The 17,556-nt window shown below is 41.9% G+C and overlaps 1 protein-coding gene across 3 annotated transcripts in view; it reads right to left on the reverse strand.

The window, feature by feature from the left end:
- FHIT (fragile histidine triad diadenosine triphosphatase) overlaps positions 1–17,556 on the reverse strand; it is a 1,103,012-nt gene that overhangs the window by 639,193 nt on the left and 446,263 nt on the right. The window lies entirely within an intron of this gene.

A 17,556-nucleotide genomic window follows, 5' to 3' on the forward strand; every position in this document is an offset into this window, starting at 1 on the left:
TCCCATCATCCTTGAAGAAGTTAAATTAGCAGCCGGAGTGCCACAACTAGGCAGAAATCTTAGGGAGCATGTGTAAGCACTTGGGGGACTTGGTAGGTCTGAGGCATTGGTTTCGGTCTGGTGGTTGGACTTTTGGATCCCACATCCCAAGGAAGAGTTCAGACAAAGGGTCTGAGCCAGGTGAGTATATACTAGAGACCCAACGCTAGTAACGCTGACAAGACTCTACCAACATTCAGTGGCACACGTGACCCAGCAGTGGGAGCCAAACATAATAAACTGATGTCTGCAGGGTGATATCACGACAGATTGTAACATTAGGAATCAATCTTCATTAGAGCTATTGTTATAAACAGCTCTCTTGATCTTCTTTTTAAAGGCACTGATCACATCTCCCCCTCCTTCCATGGGTTTGGAGTCTTTTCTACCCCATTTTTGATCTATATAACCACATGTCCCTTGTGTGGCTATCTTAAATATAAAAAGTAAATTTAGAAGGTTATTATTTGTGAAATCATATATAAAAATTACAGCAAGCCAAGTTCCAACATTTATTTGTGATTCTCTTAGAAAAAATAGCATAAATTAGGCAAAATCTGTGTATTCAGTGCAGAGAAGCAAAGACAAGTAAACATTATATCATTATATACCCACTTACGAACTGAAAGAGGAAACATGTCAGATTACCCTCAAAACGTGTTTGGGGAAAGGATTGTGTGTTACAGTACACTGAACAGCACCAAACATTCTGATAGATTAGCAACGATATGGAATAAATGAATTTCCGATTGACTTTCCAGCAAATCTATTTTCATTACAAATGGAAATTTTGAATGTGTGTTGCATTACTTATGGTAATTGTGTGACATTTATTATGAATAACCATGTATTCCAATCATCTCTTAATTATATTCTGCCACAAGTGCAAGCCTTCCAATACATTGCCCAGCTTTGGTTAACTATGTATATGCTGCAGATCACATTTTGATGTCTATATTGGGGGTGGGGGGGGAGTCCTAGAACATGCACAAAATAAAATGGGAAGAGAGAAACTGAATTTTAAAGACTGAAAAAGCTAAATCACAAAGACAGATAAGATGAAAAACATCTCCCCATATTCCTTCCTTTTTATTTTATTTCACAACATTTTAGTGAATAATATCCAAAAGTCACCATGCAGGGCATTAGTATCTATTAGCAACATGGGGACTACGGAGTTGCCTGTGATCACGGGGGCTAGCAATCCACCAACACACCTTTATATTTCCTATCTCTTGTCAATAACAACATTTATGGTTGCAGGGTTGGTTTTAATATGACTAAAGAGCAAATATTGCAGGGTTTGTTCTGCAACCAGCCTGATTATAAACTCACTCTCTACTAGACTAGAAAATAACTTCTGGACTAAAGCTCTTCATTATTTATGTATAGGATATGTATTCCAATTACTTGTTAAACTCAAAAGAAAAATCACTCATTTTCCCTTGTACGAATCCAGCCCCAGATTCACTATCAGCCCTCACATTAACTTGTGCTGCCTCTTAACTCTTCTTCCTCCTCCTATGTTGACATCTATACTTGGAGCTAAGGGTGCGACTCCCAGCTTGTGTAGACATACTCACATTAGCTCTCATCAAGCCAGGGTGCTAAAAATAGTAGTGTAGCCATGGTAACACAGGCAGCAGGAGCCGTGACAGGGGCTTGCTGCCTGGAATATAGACCTACGGGGGAACCCACGCCGCCTCTGCTGTTGCCCTGCTACTGAGGCTACACTATGAGAACTGGGAATCACACCCCTCGCTTGTAGTGTAGGCCTCGCCTTTGTTTATATTTTGTGGACTTTGCTTCTCTCTCTCTCTCTCTTTTTTTTTTTTTTTTAACTTGTGTAGATGTTCTTCTCCTAAGTAAGGTTTGACCTCACTGGATATTTAACCAAGCTTCTTACTATGCTAAAATACTAATGGGTAAAATCTTTTCCCCAGGGATCTTTGCAGACCATTAAGGGAGAGGCTTTTGGTTCAAATCCAGCTCGGTTTATCACTTGGATCCCGGCATTGCACATACGGCAACATAGGGACAATATCCTTATGAACACTCCTCTGCGTATGGCCAATTAGGACAGATGTTTTGAAATGGGAGGTTCAGCAAGCCGAACAGACACATGTATCTCTGTAATCAAGGTCCCTCGCATGCAAGTTGGATAATTGTATCCATGCTTCAAACAGGTATATTCCTTGCATATTAAAGTGGGACGATTTTTAAATCAGGACCTTAAGCAATAAAAATCAATGCACAGGGCAGCCATTGCTTAGACTCTCTCAAATCTAACATGCTGGACCCTCCAGCAAATATCCCACACATTCAGATGTCATGTATCCCTCATTCACTGGAAGTGTGACGTCTGCATGCAGTACTTACCTTTATGGGCATTGTCACAGGGTCACTCACCACACTGTTGTGTGGCACCTCCTGCTGGCTGTTTCGGGAATTAACATTGGTTAGCAGGTGTGCCCTCCAATGGTGGTGGCTCTCCCATCCTTGCCTCAGCCTGCAGACCCACTGCAGTTCCAATCTCTCCACCTCTGCTTCACGGCACAGCCCTCCAGCCGTGTCACAATCCAGGTTCCCCCCTTCCAGGGGTCTCCTTCCACAACCATCTAGCCACTCCTTGCAGCGGCTTGACAGTCCATATGCTGGCCGCTTCTTCAGTGACAAGTGGGGGGAGGGGAAGAAGGGGATACCCAGGCCCACCCACAACTCTGAGTCCCAGCCCAGGGACCCTATAAACAACAGCTTCCCGCTGCCCCTCCTTTCTCTCTCCGCCAATCTGTCTCAATCCCCTGGGCCACTTCCCCACAGCCCCAGAACCTTTGGCTCCTGCCTCTGACTCCTTCACCCTCTTCTCAGGGCCTCAGGCCTGCAAGTTCTAGCAGCCCTGTTCACAGGGCTAGTCTCTGCAGCCCTCTAGGAAGCCGGTCCCCTCCCTTGGGCTTCCCGCAGCAGACTGCCTTACTCTGGCCTACAGCTTTTATATGGGCTGGCTGGGCCCTGATTGGCTGGTACAGCCACTGCCCTAACTGGCTGTTTCCTTGCAGCCCTCCAGGCTGGGTTTTAACCCTATTAGGGCCAATGCAGGGCAAATGCCCTGTCACAGACACAAACTGAAACATTTAATAAATGCCTAGTTTTACACTACAGACGTCTGTCTATCTTAGTCTTAAAAGAAAGGGATTAGGTGCTGGTGTTCTGATTCAAAACACTGGCCTGCTTGTCCCAGCTAATGCAGACTAACAGTTCTGCCTGTAGGACATGCACTGGCAACATGCCTTCAGAGGCCCATTCTCCTTTGAAATACTGAGCAGCTCCTTTGAAATACTGCTCGCAGACAGAGCAGTTTTTAAAGAGAGACAACTGACAAAACATGAAAAGCAAAGGAATTACACAAAGGTGCTTTTTTAGCTGGCGTGCAATAGGTTTTGGTGACAAAAGATTTAGTTGTAAAGGATGAAGAGTGTGGTGTGTGTGTGTGTGTGTACAGCACACAAAGTTTTAAGCCAGTCTCCAAGATCTTACCTAGAACTCTGCCACACAAGAGGTCACTATTTAGTCTTTGTGAATGTGATGAATCCCAAAGGGAATCCACAGTATGCTAAAAGGTCCTACCCCTAACCAGGGGGGTAGGACCAGAATAAAACAGGGATCAACCAATTCCGGGCAATAAAAAACAAAAAACAAGAGAGGGGGTGAGGGTCACAGCTGCACAATCAGGTCCCCAGGGGGGGATACTGAGCAGAGGACCCTGGACAGCACCCACTGCTCCTCGAAGGAATTCAAGGAGCTAGTAGACGCTGCCCAGAGGGACTCCGCCCAGAGATGTGAACAAACAAGTGCACAAAATTCAGCCCTGCAGTCACAGTTGCAGAGAGACTTCCCCCATCCAAGCCCCCTATTCATGTACTCACAGTTCCATGTAGTAGCCACCAACTCTCATCCCCGGTAGACCGCAGTACCCAGGAGGAATATAGGTTGGCCCACTGGGGCTCCTCACCCTCTATAGGTGGTAGTAAGTCCCACCATTTTGCAGCGGGATGGGACCACAAGGGTGAGGAAATGAATAGTATGGACCATGAGTGCATCGAGCTTTTTTTGTGATGTGGCTTGGAAGCGGACTGGATGGATCGTAGTGAGTCAGCTCATGTAGCGGGTTCTATGCACCTGGGGGGGAGAGGGGCTTGTGGGGCAAAGGCTCACCATGCAAGAGGTCAGGGTATCTCTAGGCCAAAGAAGGATGACATAGAACATGGCTTTCCTACTGCAAGCTTTATAGGACCATTCCACGCACTGCTTCCTGTACAGGAATGGCCTCTTCTCCTAGCTACACTCCTAACTGGGCTTTTGAAACTGCTTCATCCGTACAGCGTTGATTTACACCAGTGCAAACCCATAGTGTAGCTCTACTGCACTCATATAAACAATGACTTGCACTAGTGTAGCTTGCCATGGTTTCAAATCAATGCAGGTCACTTCTTTACATGGGTGCAATATGTCGACAATACGGTCTGCAGCAGAGCAGCTACTTCAGTAGAACTATACTGGAGCAAATTAACCCAGCGGAGACATGTCCTTATCATGATGGGACCTCCCTTTAGACAGTGAGCATAACTACAGTGAGCATCTGCAACCGCAGTTTCCCCTGCTATGAGTCAAATATCATCCTTTTGTTTGTAGGCTGCAAACTAAATGGCTTCTGTCAAGGTTCCTCCCCCACTCTGAACTCTAGGGTACAGATGTGGGGACCTGCATGAAAAACCTCCTAAGCTTATCTTTACCAGCTTAGGTCAAAACTTCCCCAAGGTACAAAATATTCCACCCGTCGTCCTTGGATTGGCCGCTACCACCACCAAACTAATACTGGTTACTGGGGAAGAGCTGTTTGGACGCGTCTTTCCCCCCAAAATACTTCCCAAAACCTTGCATCCCACTTCCTGGACAAGGTTTGGTAAAAAGCCTCACCAATTTGCCTAGGTGACTACAGACCCAGACCCTTGGATCTTAAGAACAATGAAAAAGCATTCAGTTTCTTACAAGAAGACTTTTAATAAAAATAGAAGTAAATAGAAATAAAGAAATCCCCCCTGTAAAATCAGGATGGTAGATATCTTACAGGGTAATTAGATTCAAAAACATAGAGAACCCCTCTAGGCAAAACTTTAAGTTACAAAAAAGATACACAGACAGAAATAGTTATTCTATTCAGCACAATTCTTTTCTCAGCCATTTAAAGAAATCATAATCTAACACATACCTAGCTAGATTACTTACTAAAAGTTCTAAGACTCCATTCCTGGTCTATCCCCGGCAGAAAACCAGTATAAGACAGACACACAGACCCTTTGTTTCTCTCCCTCCTCCCAGCTTTTGAAAGTATCTTGTCTCCTCATTGGTCATTTTGGTCAGGTGCCAGAGAGGTTACCTTTAGCTTCTTAACCCTTTACAGGTGAGAGGAGCTTTCCCCTGGCCAGGAGGGATTTCAAAGGGGTTTACCCTTCCCTTTATATTTATGACAGCTTCAGCCCTGAGACGATTAACTACCCTCTTTATCACCACTTGAACTGACGAGTTTACATCCATCCTGCTGAGCCATTGTTCAAGGGACAATTTAAGCTGAAGCCTTGTCTCAGAGTTTCATATGCAGATTTTCAGTCTCATAAGAAGTTGTGGGATATAAAAACCAAAATTATAATTTAAAAAAATACACCAAAAATCATAGTCAGTAGCTGATTTTTCTCCCAGTTAGCCCTATTTTCATAATATATTTCAAATCAGTAGTTTGAGCACTTCCATACCTATGGCCCAGACCCCCTTGTGCAGTCTAACTGTTGGACAGTCTATTTTCCATGCTATGCAGTTAGGCTGGTATTTTTAAAAGTGCCCAGCACTGGCCTATGTGGCAGGTGTGCAACTGCTATATAATAATTTAGGAATACTACTCTAGACTCCTTTATAAATATTGCATATGGCCTCAGAACTGGAATCGCTTCTGTAGAACTGTTTGGATGTTTACTGTATGCTTACGCAGGTTTCAGTTAATAGAAGTGGGAAGGCTAGACAATGGCTCCAGCTGAAACAACTCTTCACAAACACGTCAAGTGGCTAAGAGATAAAGCCGATGGTTTTAAGCATGAAGATCCCACTTGCTTGGTCCAGCAAAGTTAGCTTCACCAATGCTGGGATCGAACAGATCGACAGGACAATAAAGAGTATAACTGTCCCCATGTTGAGAGGTGGGGGCACTCGCGAGGAAGCTGTTCACAGCCATGCCAACTCTTGCCAACTGATCACAAGAGTTGCGATTTCTGAGTAAATTAAGCCTCACTCATGATCTCGTGATTCAACTTTCAAATGTCAGGATTTTTTTTCCCAGCCAGACAGGAGTTACCCCACCCTAAACAAAGGATTGTGGTTACTCTACTAGGCAGTTAATTCCAAAGTACTTTGAAAGAATTCATTTACATATCAGATAAATAAAGCTATCAAGCTAACAAGTGGGGGCAAGAGACAGTGAGGCTAACCCCCAGATGGGAAGAGAACCTATATCTGAGACACAAAGAAGGGGGGGAAGGGCCAACCCTCAAATAAGCAATTGAATCAACTGAAAAAAAAATCGTGACGTCTGAGAGTTCTAAAAGTGAGGCTTAATTTTACTTAGAAATCCAGCTGTCAGCCCCAGCAGGAAGCTGCTCCCCTGTGAGCCTGAGAAGTGGGAGAGGGGACCCCACTGCAGCCCCCTGAAGGCTGTGGAGGGTGAAGAATCCTGAGAAGCGGAGATGAGGCTGAGGGCTGTGGGGAGTGAAATGAGAGCACTGTATTGATGGTGGGTTCTGAGCAGATGGGATGAGGGCTAGGAGGGCGGGGGGTGGGTCAATGAGGTAGGAGGAGTGAACTGATGGGGTGATGATGATGCTGGGCTGGGAGACCGGATTAATTGCTGGGCAGGAGATGGGCAGATGTGGGGGGTGTGAGCTCCTGAAGCCAGGCAAAATCACCATATCCAGTACAGGTGGGAGAGTGGGCAACACTAATTGTCACATGCAAACTCCTGGGGATGGACAGCGGGAGTTCAAACATCAGGAAGCGGATGTAAAAACAAGATATAACTTTTTTTAAAATGTCATGATTTGGAGCCAAATCTCATCAGTTTGGGGGGGTTCGACTCATGATTTTTGATCTCTTGAAGTTGGCAATACTGTTTGTGGGGAGCAGACCCCACTTAGGGTCTGAAGAACTTAGGCCTTTCCCTGTAGTAAGCTTTAGGCTACATTCATGGTGTACCCCCACCTTTCTCTGGTTTTTAAAACTTGTTCTTTTGTGTTACACTTTGTTCCTATTGTCGAGATTAAACAATGCTTTGGTTTAAAAAGGCTGCTATCTGACCACCAAAGGGAAGAACTAAACGAACCCAAACCCAGTTGGGCTTGTCAGGGTAAGCATAGTTCATAGCCCAGGACCCAGTCTAAGAGAGGGAGAATGATGGGATTATACCCCAGAAAAGGTAACGGCATGAGGCCTATGCTCAGAAGGTACATCTACACAGGGATACAAACCCTGCAGCTGGCCCAGGTCAGCTGACTCTGCTCCAGGCCAAAATATTGCTGTGTAGACATTTGGGTTCAGGCTGGAGCCCAAGCTCAAACATCGACTCAGCAATTTATAGCCCTTCAACTCAAGCCCCATGAGCCTGAGTCAGCTGACCCAGACCAGCCACAGTTGTGCCCACGGGTCTTTTACCCATGCATAGACATAGCCAGAGAGGCCAGAGAAGGGGTTCAGAAGTTGAGCCAGCCCTGTAACTGACCGCTAACTATGCGCTTCTCCTCCATGTTGCTAATTCTCATGATTTTGTCATGCATCTCATAATAATGTTGTTCCTTAAAGCTCCAGTTCCTGGAATCAAGTGGATAGGTGATGATTTCAGCCTTCATTCTTAAAGAAAAAGTATGTTTCTAGCCCTCATGACTGTGAAGAAAGCTTTAAAATGTGACCCCAGCACACCGAAAACACTCACAAAGGAGAAGGCAAATAAAGAGAGCCCCATATCTATTATTTTTACATAATTTCATGATTTTAAAGCCCATCTCATGATTTTTGGTGAGGATGACTCATAGTTTTTGAACATTTGGGTTTGGCCATACTGAATCCTTGAAGTGATGGAGGTTTAGTCATTCACTTCCATAGGAGCAGAGCTACATAAGTGGTGAGCTTTTAAAAACCTCTCTCCTCCATTTCTAGGACAGCGAGATGCACTAGAAACAATATTGACTCCCTTTCTATGCTTATCACAATACCGGTCGGTGTTCCTTGCACTAACGATGCGGGTCTCCAACACAAAAGCTTGCTTTTTGCCCCAGGACAGTGGGGGGAGGGGAATCTTAAAAAATCATCACAAGATTACAATCAAAATGGAGGTCTAACCTTGAGCGCCAGACTGAAGTCAGTGGGACTACTTGTGTGAGTAAATGGTCCCACATGGGAGTAAGGGAGTTTCCATCTGACCCAAGGAATACAATTTATTTTTATCATCATTTAGAGATGACTGTACACACACATTTAGTAAGCCAGGTGTAGTCAATAGGCGGAGTGCGGGCCAAGTCTGGACTGCTGTACGCTTTTCAATGGACCCTGAAATCTTTATTAGCGTCTCTGTACCTTGACTATACCTTGACCACGAATTTTAGACCTTGAGAAAAAAAAATGACTACCCCTGTAAAGGATGCCTTTAATTTATACTTCAGTGGCAAAACCTACAATAATTATGTGAGCTTCTTAGTAGTTATAAATACATTAGAAGAATTTTCCTCTCTTGTATTATATAGCCCTCTTGAAAATAAGAATTCAGACACCAAGGATAGCATTTCTGGGCAGTTTTGTTTCATTATCCAGATACAATAATCTACTGCTTGAAAATATCTGTTTTTCCTCAGTTGACTAAGTACGTATTTTTAAACAAAAAATGGATCATAGCATTGTAGGACTGGGAGTGACCTTAAGAGGTCATCTAGTCCAGTCCCCTGCACATGACAGGACTAAGTAATATCTAAGTATTTAAAAGGATGACCCCTTTTTAAGGAAAGTATAACTCTAAAATGAGGACCCCCGGAAATATGTTCTACTTCTCATCCGCTACTCACACAGTATTACCTAGCTGCGCTATGCAAAATTTGGAGTTCAGCTTCAGGGATGACCTCGCAATTTTTCCCCCTTGGCGGTTTTACTGTATTGCAAGTCAATTGTTGTCAAATCAGAACTCCTCTTCCTAACGCACATGTTGATTAGCAAAATACATGTAGTTCTCTTTAAAGGCTTACATGGATTCATTTGATACTAATATAATAGGGTTTCATCTCCCACAGAGCAATGACAAAAATCACAGGTCAGCAGATTACTACATCCCCTTCACATTTTGGAAACTGGAATTTTTAGTTATTAACGGGTATACTCCTTTTAGAGATTTTCCTTTGGAAGGAGCACACTATGGAACTTGCAGGACATGGGCAATCAGTGCATAGAAAATATACTACCCTAAAAAAAGTATGCTAAAAATTAAGTACTGATGTACAAATTAACATTTTACAGCGTGTTTAACCCTTACTCAGACTGACGAAACGTCTCACAAAAGCAAGGGTTATGCAGTAGACCATAGAACAGCTTTATGTCCAGCCTGATCCAATGCCTGTCGAAAGAAACAGGAGTCCTTCCACTGACTTCAAAGAGCTTTGGCTGCGGCCCTTAAAACAAAATTAACCAAACATTCACAATATAGAAAGACTCATTTTTCTCTCATACCTTTCTACTGAAGGAACTCCTAAATATTATATTCATGGACTCAGATGCTGAAGCATCCACAGAAAATACTAACAGTATTTTCATATATATATATATATATATATATATATATATATATATATATATATATATATATATATATATATATATATATATATATATATATATATATACACACACACACACACACTTATTAATAATCCAGTCTACTTTATTACATTATGTAACTGCAAATATGCATATGCTGAAAAATAACTGTATTTGATTTACTATACCCCCAAATTTTACAGCAATTTTTAAAGCTAATCTTATTTAGACTAAATTTATCAAATAGGTTATAACATTGTCAAATTATTTTAAATTAATCCAGACAACCTCATTTGTGTGTTTTAGTTCAGAATTCTGATGTCTATGCACAAAGTGTAAGCTAACCAATCCATTTAATCAGTAGCACTGACTTTAGGAAAGACTAGCACATAACATTAATTGAAAATGTCTCCATTTTCAACAAGACTTGGGGCCTAATCTTATCTTTACTGAACCAATACATAAAATTCCAGGGGAATTTTGCCTAAACATTGACTGCAGGAGCAGACCAGAAGGCTGGGACTAGTGAATTTATAGTCATTACACCCGGTCTTAAATATTACTAAACAATAGAGCTGGCCAAAAAAAAATTTGACAGAACCGTTTTCCAAATGCAGTTGTGTCAAAATTAACATGTTTTGGGCACACATCTTTTCAATGACATTTGCAGAGGGAAAAAGGTTAAAACAAATAATTTTGACTTCCTTTCATTTTTTTCATTTCCTTTTGACTTATGTTATATTTTAACAAATAATTGTAATTATTTGATAAGCCAGATGAAATTTAAACAAAGTGAAAATGACACTTTTACCTTATCAAAATAAAATGATTTCAAAGAACACAATGAAATAGTTTGATGCTCCTGAATTCAAATTTATCAGAATTTTAAAATTTCTGGCAGATTTAGAAATAAATAGGGAATGTTGAAATTTCCCATGAAATGTAAATGCTGGTTTCAAACCAGCTCTACTAAAAAAAAAAGCATACAACAATGTTATAAAACAGAAGAGAAATATTGGACTGTTTTAGACATTAATTCAAGGGATGAGTGAATCATTTTACATACATTTAAACCAACTCAAATCTTTACCTAAAACTAGTACCAAATCCAGATAGAATCTCTTTGTTGGCTCACTAAAATGTGGAAATCTTTTCCTTAAGATTTCAAGTTTTGTATTTATTTCTAAGCACACTTTTCTTGGTCAGGAAGGTACACAGAGTAACAACATGACAAAGGCTGGTCTTGCTTAGTTTCTAATTCAGCCACAAGAAGAAACACCAGAAATCCCATGAGAGAGCCTGCTCATGAGAGATTTCATGTTCTGCAGATCAGACAAGGTTCTTCTTATAGTTTACATAAGTGTTCTGGATGCTCATGTGTGCTAACTTTTTATCCCTTGGAGAATCAGCCAATGTTAACTCCCTAGAAGTTCCTAGTACAGCAGTGGCATCACTATTAAAGTGATTATCATCCGCACTAAGGGGAAAGCTTATCCCCACATAATAAATCCAGGTAGTTGAACTTGACTGAGAAGGTCCTGGCAGAGTTGGTGTGAAATCCTCCCTCAGCTAGATCATGGAACAACAGCAGAGGATTACATGTGCTACTTCAGACCCAGGACAGCAAAAGTGCCCACCGCATGTACGCCTCCCACCTACCCCTCTAGAGGGTGTAATGACGGATGGCTCCACGTGGCTCCAACTTCACAATCGACCTGTGCGCTGCAGCATATAGTGCATCGCAATGCATGGAAGGTGTGAATCCCACATGAATGATCACAAAGCCCTACCCGTCAGTCAGTCGATGGAACCAGAATGATTCCCCTTGACAGCACACTGTAGGGGCATCTGCTTCAACTAACTTTGTTGTTGTTGATTAAAATGAACAAGTCATAATAGCTATCTCAGCACAGAACATCTCCTGAGCCATGAATGACTTGGCCATTAACTCTGCCTGGCGATGAAATCTCCAGAAAACTCCATAGGCTTTGGGCTTGTATTGCTCCATTTCCAACAACCAGGAATACTTCGGTGCTCTCAGTGGAAAGCAACAGAATAGTCTAGCCACAAAACACTTCAATACTGTATGTGCAGAACAGCCAAATTGTGACATATCTTTCAATGTAAAAAACTTTTCTTTACAATGAAAGTTGTTTATAAAGGAATTTTCAGCCATCTAGTCTCTTTTTTATTTATATAAATATTGTATGCATGTGTGTATATTTATTTATTAGGGGTCAGTGTGTCCTCGATGAATCATTGTTCCAGGTTGGAAAGCTCGATCTTTCTAATAACCAATTCTCTGAACTGTTGAAAAATGCTTTGTGTAATATAGTATTGCCATAGAACTGATGTTTGTCTCTGTCATTACAAATTGCATTCAATCAATTTACAAATGTCGCTGTGTTCCTCTTATGCTAGCACTCTTTATGGCATCCCAAACAGAAATCCAAAAATCAATACCTTGTCTGCTGAAAACAATAGGACATAACAAATGAATAATTTTATTTACAATAAAATCCTAGCCCCCAAATGGATTCTACCAATGTTCAAATTCATTTTTCATGCTTAACACAAGATGAAAGCAAGAACATAGTATAAGGCAAAGAAAAAGGCACAGTGATAAAAAACAGTTTAAAATTATTAAGGACATGAGCAGAAGATATGCAATGCTGTTTTACCATCAGTATAACACTTCAGTGAAAATGGCAGTATCTACTCAAAATATTTTTATCAGCACAAGTGTGCAACAGGAAGCACCTTCCTATGCTAATGAGTTGATGGATTTAATTAAAGGAGAAATTCTGCTGTGCTCCAATAAGCCATGGCATCAGTATGAGTCAGAAGCTTCAGGGTTTCAGTTTTCACATAAATTCAGAACTCAGAGGACAGATTGCAAACCTGCAATACAGGCCTGAGCTGGGCAGCAGACCACAGTGGCTATAAGGTAAAGAAGGCTATGAGCACTATAGAAAAGCCCTGCTCAGAGGCTCACTTTAGCTGTTCTTTGCGTCCTTTTTCAGTGCTCTAGTTCAGTCTTTCAATCATTTCAAAAGAATAAGGAAAATCATACAAAGTATATTTAAAAAAAATAAAACAAATCTTGGTGAGCACAGTTTGCAAAATCCAGTTCGTGCCAGGCTCTACTCTTATGGGGGTCCAGCTCACTTTGACCCACTTACTGTCTGTGGTTTATTCCCTTCATTTTAAGAACATTCCAATGCTCTTCTTGAGGTTGGAAGTCCACTCAAAGTGCTGTTTTCAGAGTAGCAGCCGTGTTAGTCTGTATCCGCAAAAAGTAAAGGAGGACTTGTGGCACCTTAAAGACTAACAAATTTATCTGAGCATAAGCTTTCGTGAGCTACAGCTCACTTCATCGGATGCATTCACACAAAGTGCTGTCTCTCTTTGGAGCAGCAAAACCATGGCCTCGCCTTCACTTCACCTCCCCCACACTCCTTTCCACAGGCTAGTGATGGTGCGGGTACTACCCTGGAGCAGGGCATCCACTCTAAGAGAACACGGCTGGCCCCTGTGCAGGCTTGCAGCAGGTAGTGCTCCTGTACAATAACCACCCCCTCACCTCTTCACACCACAAGCTAAGCTTCAAAGGTCAACTGAGTACACTGTTGGCACATAAGCACCAAGGTGTATAAACCTCCCAAGCTATTATTGCAACCAAAAGTTCACATATTAGAAACAATTAAGTCTCCCAAAGCAAGAATCCCCAAAGGACAATTGTTGCAGCCCCTCTCTTCCCTTAGAGTCTGGTTCTCCTGTCTTTGCCACACTGATTTAGGAATACTCCCCTCTGAAACCCAGGAACTGGATTTCTAAGGGGCTCCTTGCTGCATGAGATTTCACACACAAGGGTTGCACATTTCTCTCCTTCCTCACCCAACTCTCAGAAAAGACAAGATTCCTAGTACCAGACTGTGCCCAATATTAACATCCCAGACAATTCTCTAATCTAACAAAACGTCTTACTAATAAAGAATCCACAGTGTCCACGATAGATGTGGAATGTGCCTGACTGCTCCGGGGAGGGGGGGGGAGAAGGAGGAAGGGAGAGGGTGATGGGGTTTCTTGCACTCTCATACCCAGATGCAGGAATAGGGCATATCGAGGCCTGCAGTACTTTGGGTTCTCAAAGGAGCATGGCGATAGTCCTACCTACCTCTGCACTGGCCAGTGGAGCTGGCCATGTGTTTTGGGGAGAACATATAGCACCCTTTGAAACAGTACAGAGCCACTTGCACACCACCCATGTGTAACCCACGCTGATACTCTGTCTCCCTCTATTCGCTGGGAGGTTTATGAGACTGCTGCCGACTTCAAGCGAATGAACCTAGATCTTGTAGCTCAGGCAATCGAGGGTCATCATTTTGGATCCACCTATCCCAGATTTGATTCCTGATGATGATCCAATCTCCCCAGGTGATCATGTTACAAATAAAGTCACAACCCTGAAGTAACTGGAGCCTAATCTTGACACATATATATATATTCACGATTCTTTGTTCCTGTTAGCCCTGCTGAGGCAGCACACCTCTGGGTGCTTGAACTGGGTTACAGTCTGGCTCACGCCTCATCAACTGAATTGTTAACTAAATCCAGTTCCGGGGGCCTTATTACTGGTGGTGTGGGAGCCAGAAAGAACAGATTGAATTTGCAGGACTGGCAATTAGGAAAAAGCAGCATTTTCAGTTGTAAACTGAGCAAATGAACTACAGAGCCACCAAGACAAAACCACTGAGCTCCATGATGCCATTTTTACAGAAGCACATTTCAGACTAAAACTGTACTTTAAGAATGATTACAGCAGATTCAAGACTCCCACCCTACATTCCTTTTAAAGATGGAATTTCAGCCTTACAAGTTAATTAAAGCCACCACCTGGAGTGAGCTGGCTTTCATACTGATTTCCTTTGTCTCGCTAATTCATAAGCATTAATATTTTATTTTCTACTGAAAAAACAAAAAAGAAAAGGAATGTCTAAGTGTGCCAAAGACAAGGCAGATAAAATTATTGCAATAAAGCACAGGAAATACACTTGTTACTGCCAGGTCTTTAAACAAATGCAGCATTATACAGGCATTTTACAGGCATACAACTGCAAATTGCTCTATTTTACATACTGTATTCTCTCCTTGGCATCATGATCTTTTCCATTTTTTTCTGATTATAATGAGGGAGAGAAAGGGCTGGGTTTTTGTTTTTATTATCCGAACATTTGTTCAACGGAAAACAAAGACCCCATTATAGATTACACCACACGAGCTATTAAAACAATTTGCCAGTGCAAAATGTGCTGCAAAACTCATTATGGGACAACAAAACTAAACCTGTGCACGTAAATGTATCTACCAAACAGAGAGCAGTAACTATAGAGCTAAAGTTGATAGATCTTTAATTATTTAAGAAGGAAAGAAGCTTGTAATAATTAAGTTTTATAGGCTCCTTAAACCTTTACTCCTAGCTCCCCACAAAACTTTAAAAACAAACATTTCCATCTGAAACACCTTTTTATATTTAACAATCAAATTTACCAGTTCAATGTACCAATAGACAAAGTCATTAATCATGGTTTTAAAACTTCCACATACAGGAGCTATAAATTTTAATTACAATCAGACCTGGATATTCCGTACAGCATTGTATTGTCTAGGTACTTGCAAGATCCAGTCTCTAAGAGTGATTGTATCAGTAATATTTTCATTTGATTGCTTTGAAAATATGACTGAAAATAGGATTAATTAATGAATCAGATACAGGGTGCATAGTGCGCAAGAGACCTAACAACAGATCGTTACAGCCCGTTTTCCGGCTCCTCCTGGACCACCTTTTACGTTTTTGGCTGCACTTCTCCCCCTCCCCCACTCCTTATATATGCACACCCTATCCATGGCCCCACAAAGTTGCGGGGCCTCCTCGTCAGCTTCCTCCTAGCCATGGCCAAGGTGGCCATCTAGAACAGCAGGGAGAGGATGTTGGCTGAGAGGGTTCTTTGAGACTGTGGGGTCTATTTCCAGTCCTCCCTCCATTCACGTATCCAGGCAGAGTTCCTCTGGCTCCCTTGACACCTTTGAGGAGCAGTGGGTGCTGCCCAGGGTTCTCTGCTCAGTGTCCCCTGCAGGTTCCATATTTTTGACCCTTAGACCTTCACCCCGGCCTTGTTATTTTTTCCGTTGTCCTCTGTTTTGGGGCTCTGTGTTTTCAGGCTCTGTGGATCCTCCCTATAGGTTGGGGGAGTGTCTTTCAGCCAGGGGCGGGCTTGTGCCCGCCCACCTCCCCAGAACACAATAGAACAGATAGTTCTCACTCAGTACTTTAAAATAGCTTATACATTGGTCAGTTAGGGATGTGAAGTTTCTATAAACTCTAAGGGTACGTCTACACTAGAAATGCTATAGTGTAGATAGTTATTACAGTGATGGAAGAGGTTCTTCTGTCGCTGTCATAAATCTACCTCTCCGTCAACCCACTGCTGTCTACACCAGGGCTTAGGTCAACTCATCGGGTATGACATTTTTCACAGCCCTGAGAGATGTAGTTAAACTGACCTAACTTTGTAGTTTAGACCAGCCCTTACTCCATAATATTTTTGGCATAAAATCTTAAACATCTCTATTCTGTAACAAATACCTGGCACTCAAAAAAGGCATATAAGGAAGGTTATTTGAAAGGGAGTTGTGCACAGGGGATTTTGTATCTTATGCTTAGTAAGAAGTAATGCCACACCCAGGAAGGACCAAAAAAGCTTTTAATGAAAATCAGCGATTGTAAACATGCCATTAACCCCCCAAAACGGGTTTGGAATACGTTTGACAATTCAAAAAGATTGATTTGTGTGTCTATTCTCCACCCATTATTTACACTTAGATGGGATTTTAAAAAATGCAAAGCACTGCCCTAACTCTGCCCCCATAGGGCTTTAACTATTGAATTCCATGGGAGCAGACCAGACCCATGTTGAACACTTTTGAAAGTCCGACCCTGGACTTCCACTGAAATTAGTGGGAGTTTCACACAAACACAGGGCCAGGCACAGATGGCCCCGACTGCCTCCTATGGGGACCGCAGAGTAGAGACACTTAGCAGGAGCCCTCTCAAAGGAACTTCCAGAGCCTGTGATACAACACCACACTTCCTACTATGTAGTTAATAGATAGATGGGTCTTGTTTTCAACAATGGGTCTAATTTTTCCTCAGAAAATGTATGTGATTAAATAGGTGGTTTGCTTAGTCCATTCCTACACAGAGTCACAGACACAAGTAAATTTTGCTTTCAAGTGACCTGTCTTTAAAATAGTCACCTGAACAACTTTTAGCACCATTTGACAAATACTGTACATTTAACTCCAAGAAAACACATTGAAAATGCTCTGAAAAGCATTTACTTACATCTAAAATTATGTGACAGCATTAACAAGGAAATAACCTGCTTTTTTCAGCATAATATGAAATTTAAATAGAAGTACCTTCTAAACTTAAAAATCCTTTTAGAAGCACCTGTTTATTTATACATCTTCAGTGGCGAAAAGGTCAGCAGCAAATTCACCTCTAAGGTCACAGTTGCTAAGCAACCATTTTCAGAAGTTCTGCAACACTGATCAAGCATATTA

Source organism: Eretmochelys imbricata, chromosome 7 (genome assembly GCF_965152235.1).
Source record: "Eretmochelys imbricata isolate rEreImb1 chromosome 7, rEreImb1.hap1, whole genome shotgun sequence".
NCBI lineage: Eukaryota > Metazoa > Chordata > Testudines > Cheloniidae > Eretmochelys > Eretmochelys imbricata.